Below are 14,633 nucleotides of genomic sequence, written 5' to 3' on the forward strand. Positions count from 1 at the left end.
CATCACTCCACACACCTTGAGAGCCCACCCTGCTTCCAATAATTTACAGGATTTCATCCCCTGGTAGTCTCAGTGAAAAGATGACACAACTGAAACCAGAGAGTGCTTGACTCCCTCCCCCTCACTAAGGAATTCCAGGAGATGCTGCTGGAATTCCCTGTGTTTGGGTAGTGGGAGGAAGTTCAAGCCTTTGCACCAGCCTCCTAAACCAAGCAGGGCCAGCCAGGCTGGCCAGAGAGGCAGCTGTCCCTTCAGCGGGGGACAAGCTCAGCTATGCAGCCTCTGCTGAAACGAACCCAAAAATAACAGTGAGTGCCACCTAGGGACGGGCGCTCGGCAGGGAGGCAGCCGAGCCGCACCACAGACAACGCATCTCAGGGGCTCATTTACTCCTTCCATGGACAAGGAGTCAAACTGCAGCCAGGAGAGGCTCTGGAGCATTTAAATAATACCAGGTTGGTTCCTTTTTGAACTGCAGCTTCTCCCCAGAAAGGCACCGGTTCTTGAAGGAGATTTGACTCCATATTGTTATACTGATGTGTGGGCAAAGTGCATCCCTTGGCTTCAAAATACTCGGAGCTCTTTGGCTCAGAGAAGGGCAGTTTGTAGATCAGGGTTTATTTAGGAGCAGTGTGTACCTTGCAGTAAGTCAGGAGCAGATACTTGGCAGAGAGCCCTCAGGTTTGCACTAACACATCACTTGTAATCCAAATTTACCCAATCCATGGACCCAGAATTAGTCAACAGACAGCAGTTTGTTATTGAGGGCAAGACCCAACATTTATTTCATTAAAACTTCACCCATGGAGAACAAATACAACTTCTAACCAGAGCACAGGCTCCCTTGTTTCTTCCACAAATACAAGCTGAAGGTCTGCACCACCTTCTCCAGCTCTGCCTCCCCTGCCTGACACCTCTTTGGATCTTGCAGGGTTTGTCTTGAGCTACTAAACTGAACCAGACTCATCACCCCCAGTCCTGCCTACAGATCACCCCAGAACCTACAAAGCACAGCTTAAGTCTGCCCAGAGGCATTTCTGCAGGTGCACAGTGATTAATTGGTGCACATTTCCATATCACAAATTAAAAACTAAAAAAAAAAAAAAGACCTCAGCTTGCTTGAAATGCAGCATATTAACCTTTGAAACCAGCAGTCATGGATACCAGCTTCAAAAAGATTAATATCAATAGGACAAAATCCCAGAGGATAGCATCCCATTGCTGCCAGTTTTTCTGGAGCAAAAAATAAGGCATTTTTAGCTTTATTTAAGGTCTTATCTTTCTATGCTATTCTACAAAGAAAACCCAGAGTGGTTCATATTCATAGACAGAACCCAAGTCCTGGAGGAGGGTGAGGGGAATAAGAAGTTGCCAAGGAGAGCTGTGGGTATGGATGGAGAAATGGGAAGGCACGGGCAGGAGTCCTGCTGCCATTGTCACAGTTAATTGCCAAGAGTCTGAGAAAGGTTGGTTGCTGAAATAAATAACAACACTGTTAGCTCAGGGGGTTCTGCAGGTCCACTGAGGCTGCACATTTAAGGCATCCACAGTAAATCTTTGGAGCAGGAGCTGCAGCAGCAGCTCGGAGATGCTGCTCTCACCCTGCACTCAGCACAGACTGCGTCAGAAAAACCTAATAATCATTAAGCTGCCATCTTTTATTTCTAATTATTTGTCTCCACAGCAGGGTTTCTCCAACCATCAAGCAAAAGGGAAGCAAGTCTCAAAGGAGGAACTGTTTTGAAGCGGGCTCGCAGCTGCCACGGCATGAATGGCTCTCCAAGAACAGTAGCAACCGCTCGGAGCTGGGAGGGAAAGCATCTCTGTTTGGGCTGCTTTTCAATGTCGGTTTTTAGGTCAACTAAAACAGCTTTTCTTATGCAACAGAAAGCTCACTTGCTTTGGAGTTTTTGCTTTCATTTAATTAGATGGTAATTCAGAGGGCAGCACTGCTGTTCTGAAGGCCTCAATGGGAACTGTTTCACTGCCTCACAAAGCAACAAAGTGGAAACACTGAGCTAAGCCGGCCCTAGAACTTGACACTGCACTGAAGCCTGACGGTCTCTGCTGAGGGGGTGGGACAAGTGACAGAGATACCCTGCTGCCACATCTCCATGGAATCATGGAACCATTTAAGTTGGAAAAGCTCTCCAAGATCACTGAGTTCAGCCGTTCCCCCAGCACTGCCAAGGCCACCACTGACCCGTGTCCCCAAGTGCCACCTCTGCACGGCTTTTAAATTCCTCCAGGGGTGGTGACTCCACCACTGCCCTGGGCAGCTGTGCCAGGGCTGGACAACCCTTTCGGTGAAGAAATTTTCCCAATATCCAACCTGCCCCACCCCTGGCCCAGCCTGAGGCTGTTCCCTCTCCTCCTGTCCCTGTTCCCTGGAGCAAAGCCTGACCCCCACTCCGGCTCCCCCCTCCTGGCAGGCATTGCAGAGCCAGAAGGTCCCCCCTGAGCCTCCTTTTCTCCAGGCTGAGCTCCCCCAGCTCCCTCAGCCGCTCCTGCTGCTCCAGATCCCTCTCCAGCTCTGTTCCCTTCCCTGGACATGCTCCAGCCCATCAACATGTTTCTTGTCATGAGGGGCCCAGAACTGAGCCCAGGTTTCAAGGCTTGGCCTCAGCTGTGCCCAGTGCAGGGGGACAGTTCTGGTCCTGTGGCTGGTACCAGTCCAGGTGCCATTGGCCTCCTTGGCCATCTGGGCTCATATTCAGCCACTGCTGACCAACAGGAGAGGTCAAAGCAGAAAATCTCACTGAAAGGTGAAAAAGCAGGAGGTCTCATTTGCTCTTCCTCCTTGAGTTACGTGTAAATAAGAATTAAGGGGAGCCCCAAGTTCCCAACACAACAAGCTGTTCAAGGGCTCTGTGAAGCAATGCCCTTCTCCAGGTGACACAGGAATTATGGGATAGAAAGACACAACTTCATGTACAGGTAAACTTTAAGATCACAAAATGTGGATTCCAGCAACACCAGTGCCAATGTATGGAAAGACACATCCCAGCCACTGCCCCTGAACAGACACGCTGCACTTCCCACCACAGACACAGCTCGGAACAATTTTTCAGCCACGACCTCGCCCTGGATTTCTTGACAGGCTTTAAATAATGGCACCATATGTGAATCTCAGCTTGAAGGTCAAGAGCAAAACCCCCAGCAGAGGCTCTTCTTGCATCCTCAGCATTTTCCTTCAAGCTTTCTGCCCTGCAGCTACTCAGCTTCCCTCCATGAAGCTGCTGGCGTGGTACTTTCAGGACTGATGCCCAACACTTATCAGGTCAGGAGAGGAGATTCTCTTACTACAGCTTGTATGTATTTTATGTTTACCTATGAGATAAGCCAGGCTTAAAGATGGAGAGGCAATCTGAGGCTGCTGTTTTCTCTGCTGGGTGAAGGTCAGGGCTGTCCCTGAGCCAGTGAGACTGAACCACACCACCCTTATCTTTGTCATCACTAACAAGGTACCACTTGGGTTTCTGGTTTGCTGACCAAGATTAACACCAAGTATTCAGCAAACAGCAGATTTCATCTTCTATCAGGGTCAAAATCCCCAAAGGCTGTAACAAGCAGAAACACCAAAATGCAGCTGTCTCCCCTCTGTGTGGCACATGGAAGAAAACAAAAGTCACAGTGAGACTGCTCTGGGGAGAGCAAACAGGGATTGTCCAGGTCCTCAGTGTTCCCCAAGGAAGAAATTCCACCTCAACCAGAGACTTGTCACACAGCGATAACCAGATGGGCCACTGTCCTGAGGGTCTGCTCAGGCATCCAGGATGAGACCCCTGTGGCTGGTGACCTACTCCAGACCACCCTGGCACAGCTACAGCCTCTGTGCTGGTACAGGTTTGCCTCTCACCAACCCATCCCAACCATCCCACTCGTACTTTGCTCCACAGCCAAGCTTGCAGCACCTTCTGTACAGAGGAGTTCTGTTCTGCATTCAGATGCCTGCTGGGTGTTTGGTGGGGTTGGAGCTCAGCACCTCTGATCAAGGCATGTTCTCTAGTTAATTAATGATCCTGCTTGTAGAGATATGGCAGCAAAAAGCAGCTCGTTCAGATCAGGAGGCAGCTGCTCAGCTTCCAAATATAGTGCTGCACTCACTTCTGGGTAGGAACAACAGGTTTGTGCTTGGATTTGATTCATCTCTCCTGCCCCCCCGTGAGGCATCGTATAATGGTGTTGAGTTTAAGAATAAAGCAATCTGTTCCCAGCACCTTCCTCTGCTTTCCCTTCAAGTCTTCATCTGTGACTGGCAGCACATGGAATGCTCAGGCATGGAGCAGAACTGCTCTAAAAACACTCAGTCCCTTCCTTTACTGGGACAGCAGAGGATGTTACTGGGAAGGGAGGGTGATGCACAGGAGGACACTCCGAATTAAAAAAAAAAAAAAAGGTAAGTTTAACACTTCTGAAGTTTCCAGAAATCACAACCTCCATTCAAAGGCCCCCTGGATCCAAAGAAACAGCTTCATCAAGGAGAGACCCCCTTCCTTCCCTCCACCCTGAGCACACACACTTTATCCTAGGAGGCTTTAACACACCAAATGCACCCAGAGGTTCAGGACAGACCCCAAACCCAAGCAAGAAAACCACCAGAATCCACCCCACGAGGGCGATTTTTCCCCCATGCAAAGCAGGATCTCTGTGAACACAAACTGAAAACATCCGTCCCTGGTGCACTTCTCCAAACTCGACATGCATTTCCCCTCCTCTCCTGCCAGGAGGGCCTCAGGCTCCTCTCTGTGCCCTGCTAAGCCCCAAACATCTGCAGGTTTGCAAAGGGGAAGGTGGCCCAAGGCCTTCAGAGAGCCCCTTACACAACCACAGCACTGACCTGCCACCAGCAGCTGTCAGGAGCCCTCTGGGGAGGAACAGGCCATTGCTTTCCACTCCCAAAAACATTTTCACTTCCATTTGCTCACTTGCTGGCACTCAGTGAGTTTTCTCCCCAGGTCAGTGCCCTGCAGCCCAGGCTGGCAGGAAAAACTTCCACTTCTTCACATTATAAAACACAGCAATTTCCAGGCCAAATAAGTGCTTTTTGATATCCAAAACCCTCTCACACACAAACACACGTGATAAATCCTGCTGTTTGATAACAACACACGCTCCAGAGTTTAAGACAATAAACAGGTCAGTTCATTATTTAAGTCCAAGCAACTAATTTCGGCCATTTCCACCCACTGATCTAACAAAGCAGGTACTTACCCAGAGATGGGACAGCCGGGCCAACCACGCAGGCGAGGCACCAAAACCCATCGCGGGGCAGCAGATGGAAGAGAAAGGAGAAGAGAAATTGGTTAATAAGAAGCTCCAGCCAAACACAAAACACCCCCATGCCCACCAGGAGAACCCCTGGAGCCACAAAGCCAAGTGCTCACACTGCAATCCACATGAGCGCAACAGCCCAGGGAACTTCAGCGTGGGACTCTTCACAGCACTGAAGGTGGAACCGGCCGGTCGCGTTCAGCCACTTCTCAGAAAAGTAAATACCGAGAGGGGAAGGGTAAAAAAAAAACCAAAAACATCTGCCCGGCATTACCTAACGCTGATAATACAGCGAGTGGTGACGCAGCGCCCCGTGCCCGCCAGCCTGCAGTGGGTACGGGCTCCGGGGAGTGCAGACTCCGGTGGGTGCAGACTCCGGTGGGCACAGCCTGCAGTGCCAGGGCACCCCGAGCTGCGGGCAGAGCCGGGCTGGAGGAGCAGCGAGCCCTGAGGAGGCTCCGGGCTGGCCCCGTGCGCTTCTGTGCCCGTCCAGCCCCTCTGGCCTTACATAACTTCTCGTGCAAACTTCTGGAGGGATGGACACAGCCCAGCGCCGGCTCCCGGGCTCCCACTGAGCCCTCTAGTGGGGCTTCAAAAACTCCACAAAACGCCCAGAGACTTAATTTAATTAACACTCTGCCAGAGGCCACTAAACCCTAATCCTCTCAACAAAAGGATCATTAACTAAATTAAGAGATTCAAGAGAGCAGCGGCGCTCCCAGCGAGGCACGGCCGGCTGTGCGCTCTGGTGGGCACACGCCAGGGCCCAAAATCCAGAGGGATCCTCAGCCCCACCAAGGATCCAGGGACCTGCCTGATGTGAGTGTGCAATCAACCACTCCTCAACAATCACTTTGCCACAGCAGAGAAACACAGAATCATGGAATGGTTTGGGTTGGAAGGGACCTTAAAGCTCATCCCATTCCACCCCCTGACATGGGCAGGGACATCTCCCATTAGCCCAGTTACTCCATCCTGGCCTTGGACACTTCCAGGGATGGGGCAGCCACAACTTCTTTGGGCAACCTGTGCCAGGACCTCATAACCCTCACAAGGAAGAATTCCTTCCTAATATCTAATCTAAACCTAGACCAGGCAAAGAGATTGTCACATCCTTTAGGATGCACCATGACACTGACAGTCCTGGTGCCATCATCTCCATCGAGACTGAAACCCCAAACTGCTGAACAGGGACTGGGGCTGGAACACCAGGGGTTTTGTCAGGTGTTATTATCCACTGATGTCAGGAGTCTGGATACAAGCAAAGAGCAGCTCTCCTTCCAAGAGGCAGCCTCAGTCCCTCAGCCCAAGGCTGGGAAAACATCTGCACCTCGCCCAGCTCAGGCAGCATGAACAGCTCACCCGGGAGCCAGGGTGTGTGTTGGCAGAGGAATTTACATCCTGGCAGGGTGAAGTCAAGGAAAATCCTTCACAGTCAGAGGTTCCCAACCCATGGGCCACACCCCAGTGTGACAAGGATGAAGATCTTACCCTTTGCAGGTGGCTCTCTTGCAAAGTCACCTCCAGCACGCAGAGGATCCAGAGCAGCTGCAAAGAGCACATCCATGAGACTGCTCATTAGCATGGTGTACAGGAGCAGAAGAGCTTAATTACAGGGCAGGGATCCTTCCCTCTGGGTTCAGATGCCAGCAGGGGCCTCGTCAGGGTTGTGCTGCCCCACGGGACAGGCGTTCCTCGACAGCGCCCGCAGCCTGTGCCACCTCTGCCCGTGGCACATGCCGAGCCTGTGGTCAGTGGGATCCCAGCTGGGGCTGTAGAGGGGCTGCAGAGCCTCAGGCTCCAAATGTGGGAACCCAAAATGAGGAAGAATTCAGGTGCTGCTTGCGAAAAAGCTTCCCTCTGTCTGCAGCAGCCTCTCAGGTCTCTCTGGAGACGCTACTGCAGCCCACCCATAGGTGCTGGTCCCCTGCTGTGTGTGAGCACCACGGTCTCAGCAGCAGCTTCTGGAGCTCCAATTGAACAGTTCACCAGGGCAGAGACAGCAGTGGCTGCTGGTGGGGCAGAGTCACACCCCAGAAGCTGCCACAACATGGGCAGGGCTTTTGGGGTGGCCAGGAGATGCTTTAAGCACCTCCCCAGACCAACACCCCCTTCCTCAGGACCTCAGCCCACCAGGGTGCCAACCAAGTCTATCACACCCTCCATGTCTGGCATTGGATGCTGGAAAGCATTCACAGAGGTTTCCATTTTGGCAAGTCCCTTTGCCCCTTTTCTCCTCCCTGCAGCTCCTCAGGATGTGCCTCTGGGGTAGAGCTGACACGTCGTGGTTGAGACCTCCTTGCCCAAAGATGCAGGAATGACTCTTCCCAGAGCTAATGAGGCCATCCTGCTCTGACCAGGGGCATTTTCTGCCACACACAGAGTAAACAGTGCTCTCCATGTTCACCTCCTGGGATAAATCCCAAGAGCTCCCATCTCCTCAGCCCAGGCAAGAACACAGATGGTCACGGAGATTAAAACATGCAGAGAATTAACCACCCCGTGCAAATGAGCTCCCTCATCCAGCCCAGCACTGCCAGGTGGTTCGAGGTCCAGCGCTTGGATCTGATCATCACGCTTTGCTGAGCTCCCACAACAGCCTCATGTCCACCAGGACAGGGGCCAGGAAGGGCAGGATGAAAGCAGTTTGTAGGGAAGGCAGGATGCAAACTGCCTGAGACCACATTCACCCCCTGCTACAGCACAAGGAAAAGCAGCAGCACCAGGAACAAGCCTGGCCAGCAGCAGGGATTAATTCTGCACTCGGATATCCTTCATATTCCCAGGGAGCAAACAGTGCTGCCACCCCAGCCTGAGCCATCTGTGAGTCCAGACACTGCCCACACGGCCCCAGGTGCCCCAGGGATGCCAAGAGGCAGGCAGGGAAACCCACACCACCCCCACTGCCTTTCCTAGAAGGCTGAAGTTTTGGCACCCAGCTGAGGCACAGGATCCACCAGCACAGCACACTGGGATGGGGTCAAGTAACCTTGCTGAGAAAGGCAGGGCTTCTCCAGGCTGCCTCCAGCGAGGAGCTGCACCCCAAACCAGCCAGCAACAGGTTGAAACCTTATTTTATTTTTACTCAAAAGCACAGAAAAAATCCTAACACGAGTGCATGTCCTGCTCAGCCCCCTCCCAGCTGCCGGTGGGGATCCTTAGGGCAGGGTTTCAGGCCATGGCACCACGCAGATGACCGTGTTTGCTATTAAAAGCCTCCACTGTGCACCCGAGGAAATCCCTGAGCAGCACTGACCCATCTGCCAGCCCGGGGATTGGCCAAGCCCGGCCATACGGCACAGGTTCACCTCCACGTCAGACACGGCACCTCCAGCACAACATCAACAACAGACGCACAAAGTCACGTTACAGCTCAACGTGGCTCTGGGCAGGGCCAACATCTGCCCTCCCTCCTCATCACTGGAGTTCACCCAGGGGCAGGGAGGTGACTCGGTGCTGCCCTGTCTCATACACAGAGAAAGGGCTCCCCTCCAGTTCTGAAGTGCCTACCAACAGGTCACTCCATCTCCAGGGACTTTGTGGAGAGCAGATATAGAAATACAAGCCCTTCCAGACTGGTGCTGTCCAGTGAGCACCTAAACCACCATGGCACTCTGAGGGATCAGCTCACGGAGGTCACGTACAGGCTGTAACACAACAGCTGCCTTAGTGCCCTGGTGATGCTTTGAGGCACCAACCCACCTCAGCTCCTCACACAGAGCAGAGCCCAGCACTGACACTGAATTCTCCAGGCTGTGAACCAGCTCAGAGCTTCCCCAACACTGCCTTGTTTGCAACACACCTGCAGGATTGCTGTAAGGTCACCACGGTCAGCTCTGAAGGCTCCCAGTACACGTCAAGCCTCACTCCCTCCCCCTCCTTAAATCCAGCTCAGGTCAACTGTGGCCAGGTGTAATTACCTACATGAAAGGCAGCTGGAACCACCTCTAATAAGAGACTGTATTTGTGCCATCAGGCCAGGGTTGTGCCTCCTCTTTGGCTGCTTACCAAGGTGCCAGAACTTGCTGCACATTAAATGGATCAGCAAGAACTTCCCCTCATCCTTTGCTACCAAATCTGGCTCTCCCCAGAAGTGGCAGGAACAGGAGCAGAGAACATTTTAACAGGATTCATTCATTTAATTGAACAATGACTTTATTTGTGTTGGCAAAGGGCCTTGGGATGAGCAAATGGAGGAGCAAGAGCAGGCCCTGCACCCCAAAGCACTTCCCAGGGGGCAGGAAACAGTCATTGATCCTGGAATTGTCCACAGGCCAGGATGGGCCTGGGATGGCTCCCACAGGCTCAGTATCCTCCTGTGGGGGTTCCAGCTGCCCCAAATCACCAGGTAGCAGGAAGTCACCTCCAGAGACACAGCACAACAGGTCATTCCAAGCTCCCTTCCAGTCTCTTCTCCTAAAATCTGCCAGCGAGCAGTAGGTTTGGAGCCTTCCCAGAGCCACAGGGTGTGACTCCAGGGGGCTTAGACAGCACAAAGCTTTTCTGTCCCAGCACAGACCCCCAGGCTGGAGCCCAGATGGTGCCTATGTGAGCCCTGCCCATGGTGCCCCATCCTCGTCTGGGAGTCCAGGATTTTCTCGGGGGGCATCAGGAGAGGACTAGACACAAACCATACTAATTGGATCGACAGAGAGTCCTGCAGCCCTACAAAGCTGCCAGCAGCTGCTCAGAACCTCTTGTGAACCACAAAAAATAGTTCCATCTAAAGAGCTGGTGTGGATTAAACGCCACAAACATCCTTTTCTTCCCTCAGTGCAAAGTGCATTTGCCCCCACTGCGGTCCCACAACAAAACCCAGCCCCGGCAGATCAAACCAGGAAATTTAGCAAACTTTGAGCACGAACAATAGAAGGAGGATTTTCCAGACCTTCAAGCTTGTTTGGCAAGTCCCAGATTATGTAAAGCGTCGCTCTGCCATTGTCGGGGAAGCCGTGCCCGGTGCCGGAGCCAGCTGGCACCGCGATGCCTGCCCAGCACTGCCCGTACCCAGCACGGGCAGCGGGGCTTGTGCAACACCACAAACTCCTTCCCAGGCACCTTCCACTGCAGCAGCCACTGCCTTTCATTCTACGCCTAATTGTTACGCGATTAATCATCTTCCCAGGGTTCAGGTTTGTTTCCCAGCCCATCCTGCCCAGGCATTTGGTGTCCTGGACAAAGAGCCTCCTTTGTGTTTACAGGACGGTTTTACCGCGGCTGTGCCCAGTGGTGAGGGATCCCTTCCATGGCTTAACTAATCCTTGGCTTTTCTGCCAGTTGGGCCATGCCCGAGGGCTGAAGCGCTTATCGCTGCGCTCAGATCCTCCGGGAAAACAATATGGGAGGCTGAACTCATCCCACATTCAGCGCCCAGCTGGAAAAACCCCGTCGGCACCCCCGAGGCAGGCGGGATGGGAGCCGGCATCCCTGGCACCCGGCTCCACACACGATCCGTGTCCCCTGGCAGTGGCCGCGCACATGGTCCCGCCTGCATTTACCTAATTAAGACTTAATGAAGTGGGGAGATGTATTGTGGGCCTGGCAGGGGAGCAGATGTGCCCCCTGAACCCGAGAAAAGCGCACTGCTGTCTCCAGGGTGAATCAGCAGGAAAAGCTCAGGCTGGGATGCTCAACCCTGCAAATTCCAAACCGCGCCGCTCTCTCAGAGCAGGGACGGAAAATGCTCTGGCCATCAGCAGCCTCTAGTGGGGAGAGGTGGGCAGCGGGGGCGGCCGCTTCCGTCGGATCCCAGAGCCACCGTCAACCCACCCTGGCTGTCCCCACCAACGGAAGGGGATAGAACGGCATCGCCCCAACGCTCGTGGCATAAGGGACCTGAGCGACCTGGTGGCATGTCCAGGGTGTGGCACTGCTCGTCCCCACGCACCGGGCGCTGGTCCCGAGCTAAGCAGGGAGAGCCGCCTGCAGACCCTGCCTGTGAATCCCAAGTCAGAGCATCACAGGAATCACTGCATCCCTCTCCGAACACGTCTCTCCTTCCCAGCCAGCTCACTGAGAGAGATCTCCGGGCTGATGGGGAGCGAGTTCCTCCCCTTCCAAATCTCACCTCAGCTCCCACACCTCCAACCGCAGCATCCAGCGTGGCCAAGAGCCAATTATGACTCCAAACTTCCAGCCACCTTGAGGCTCTTCCTGCAGAGGAACACAAAGGTGAAACACTGCTGAGCAGGAAAGGACGATTCCTGCCCGCCGGGGCAGGGACCACCTGCAGCCTGCCCTGCCCTGCCCTCCGGGGCTTAGCTGGGGAGAGAGCTCAGAAAAAGCCTGTTAGATACTAAATCAGTGACACTTCTTCAGTGTGCCCTGCTCGGAGCACAGCTGATGTTTTGCTTTCCTTCCAAGCGATCCTCACCCGAAAGGCCCGTGCCCGCCCGGGGGGATGCGCGGTGCGGAGCGATGCGGCTGCCGGCAATTCCAGCAGCTGCAGGCAATTCCAGCAGCTGCCAGGCTGCGCGCCGGGAACAGGGAACCTCATCCAGCAGCACCGCCGCGGATGAGAAGGCACTTTCTCTCCTCGGCAGGTTCCAAACCCTCTCGGGAAGGCCTGAAGTTTCTTTCAAGCGCGAGTTAAAAACCAAGGGAAGGGAAGGGCCGAGCACCGCCATGGGAAGCGGTTTGATGCACAGATCAACTTTTGCCCGCTGCTGACTCGCCCTTGCCATCACCACGGGCGGCAGCAGCAGCAGCAGCAGCGTGTGCCTCAGGGTGGGTGACAAACTGAGGGGCTGCCAGTTCCATGAGCTGAGGGGGATGCAAATTGCTCCACAGGTTTCGGCTGCCTCCTCGCAGGGACACACACGGTGCAGCTGCATCACCGCGGGCACAGCGGGCACGAGCAGGGCAATGGCACGGAGGAAGGATTGAGCCAAACACGGATCCTCTGTCCCGTGTCACCCCAGCTGGTGTAGGTGCAAATCACTCCCACGGACTACAAGAGTTACTCCGGCGCAGAGGGAGCCCCGACACCCCTCCCAGAGCCACATCCGTGCCTTCCTTAGAGCATTAGGAAGGGAGGAGCAGAGGGACGGGGAAGTTCTGAGGTGCACCTTGCAAGAACCCAACTCGTTCCCAGCTCTCCTCCTCACCCACGAGGCAGCAGAGATGCCCCGCACCGTCAGCCCTCCCTTTGCTGCCGGGCGGTGACAGAGCACGTGTGAGGTGTGACACTGCCGGGGCCGCTGATGCTCCCCGAACCCCGGCCCCGCACACCCTGTCACCGCCAGCAGCCCCCGAGCCCGCCCGACCCCCGGCTCAGCCCAGCACGGCCCCTCCGCTCCCACAAACCGCCGAGCAAATGTTGGTTTTCCCCCAAGCAGGAGCCTCGGCGTAAATCAATCCTCGGGCGAGGAGGCGGCTGCGGGAGCGCCGAGCCAAGGCACACCCCTCCATTGCAACACAGCCCTAAAGATAGCCCGAAACATTGTCCCTGTCCCCCGCTGTCCCCTGCCATCCCGCCGGGCACCGGGGAAGGCAAACCACCGGCACGGACCTGCCACCAGGTTCAAACCAGGCTGGCCCTGCCCCTCGTCCCACCACAGCTGCAGGAGGGAGAAATTCGGGAAGGGAAGAGGTTGCAGGAACTGCACACGCGCCTCTGGGCTGCAAAATCAGCGCAAAACGTCCCCGTCGAGGAGGGGACGTGGCGACATCAATTCCCTCCCAGGGCCGCAGGGAAGTCGATGGGGAGATTTTAGCATTGCACAGGTGAGCGCGACATCGATCCGTGTCGGGACATGCCAGGAGCAGAACCCGGTTCCTGGACAGGGATCGACGGCAGGAGAAGCCCCCGGTGTCGGGACACAGGTGGACGACAGAAGCCCCCGGTGTCGGGACACGGGTGGACGACAGAAGCCCCCGGTGTCGGGACACGGGTGGACGACAGAAGCCCCCGGTGTCGGGACACGGGTGGACGACAGAAGCCCCCGGTGTCGGGACACGGGTGGACGACAGAAGCAGGGCCCTGGCACCCCCTGCTCGGCTTTAGGAACCGTCTCGGCGGGCACTGACGGGTCTGGGGGACGGAGCTCTCCCGAAGCTCAGGCAGAGCTGCTGCACCCCGGGCACAGCCCCGGCAGCACAGAGCGCTGCGGGAAGCAGAGCCCGGCCCCCGATACCAGCGCGGGATCTGCCGCCTCCCAGGGCAGGACAGCGGTGTCGCTGCTGCCATGACCGCGGGGGGCAGGGGGGACCCCCCTTTCCCCTCCACTGCATAGGGGGATCACTACGGGGGGACAGGCCCCAAGCACCTCCTGAGAACCCACTGTGGGCCCCACAGCCCTCCCACCCCACACTCTCCCCGGCAGCCCCACGCAGGGTCCCTGGGACGCTCCTGGTGCACCCCATTCCCCCCACACCCAGCCTGACCCCCCACCGCAGAGCACCCCACGTCCCTTCTGCCCCGTAGGTTTCCTGACAGCACTGCGGGTGCCTCCCTGATCTCCTGCAGCCCCTGGACACCCCCCATTTCCCCACAAGCCTCCTGCTCCACACCTCACCCACCGTGGGTCCCCCACACTCAGCCTGACCACCTCCCAAAACTCTGAGTGCCCTAAAACACCTCACATCCAGCTTGACCTCTACGGGTGCCCTCGGCTGCCCCAGCCCACCCCACACCCAGCCCGACCCCTCTGCGGACCCCCCACCCCACAGCACCCCATGTCCCGCTGTAACCCCCCACCCCATAACCAGCCTGACCTCCTCCATGTGCCCCAAGAGCACCCCAAGTCCTCCTCTGACCCCGCACCCCATGACCACACTGACCCACCAGGGGCTCCTCTGGGGACTCCCAAATCCCCTAAAACCTGCCTGACCCCCGCACGCCCCCCAGAGCACCCCAAGACCCCCAAACCCCCCGCACCCCATAACCTGCCTGACCCCTACAGCCCCCCCAGACCCCTTTATATGGACCCAGAACCCCATAACCTGCCTGACCCCTCCAGTGACCCCCAAACCCCGCCCTGTCCGTGTCCCCCCCACTCACCGGGGCCGCTCCGCTCCGCGCTGCCTCCACCTGCACCGCCGGCCCCGCCCCCTCTGACGTCACCGCGTTCGCCCCGCCCGCTCCGCGTTGTCGGCCGCGCTCATTGGCTGCCGCCCCCGCCCGTCAGCGCGCGCCTGGGGGGGCGTGGCCTCCCGGCGCGCCGCTGCAGTGGGCGGGGCCAGGAGATCCCCTCCCCAGCGCCCCCCGTGACGTCACCGGCCCATATAAGGACACGGAGCCCACCGCGAGTTCCCCAACACGCTGCGGGGAAACCCCAAGCGGGTCCGGGAGAGCTCCGGGACCCCCCAAATCCTCCCGGGCGCGGCTTCCGGAGGCTTTGGGCTCGTTTCCACTCGCT

The 14,633-nt window shown here is 56.2% G+C and overlaps 1 protein-coding gene across 3 annotated transcripts in view; it reads right to left on the reverse strand.

Annotated features, from left to right (window-relative positions):
* The window catches only part of EPB41 (erythrocyte membrane protein band 4.1), a 100,632-nt gene extending 86,312 nt beyond the window's left edge, over positions 1-14,320 (reverse strand). The window contains exons 1-2 of one of the 3 annotated variants that reach the window (XM_071576539.1): positions 14,276-14,292; positions 6,766-6,822 (exon numbers count right to left, since the gene is read on the reverse strand). The gene's annotated coding sequence lies outside the window, so the exon portion shown is untranslated. Of the gene's footprint in view, positions 1-5,548; positions 5,788-6,765; positions 6,823-14,275 lie in introns of those variants that run through there. The other 2 variants (XM_071576541.1, XM_071576534.1) reach the window with 2 other exon arrangements.
* Between the last annotated feature and the right edge of the window lie 313 nt (positions 14,321-14,633).

This window comes from Pithys albifrons, chromosome 24 (assembly GCF_047495875.1).
Source record: "Pithys albifrons albifrons isolate INPA30051 chromosome 24, PitAlb_v1, whole genome shotgun sequence".
NCBI classification, from domain to species: Eukaryota; Metazoa; Chordata; class Aves; order Passeriformes; family Thamnophilidae; genus Pithys; species Pithys albifrons.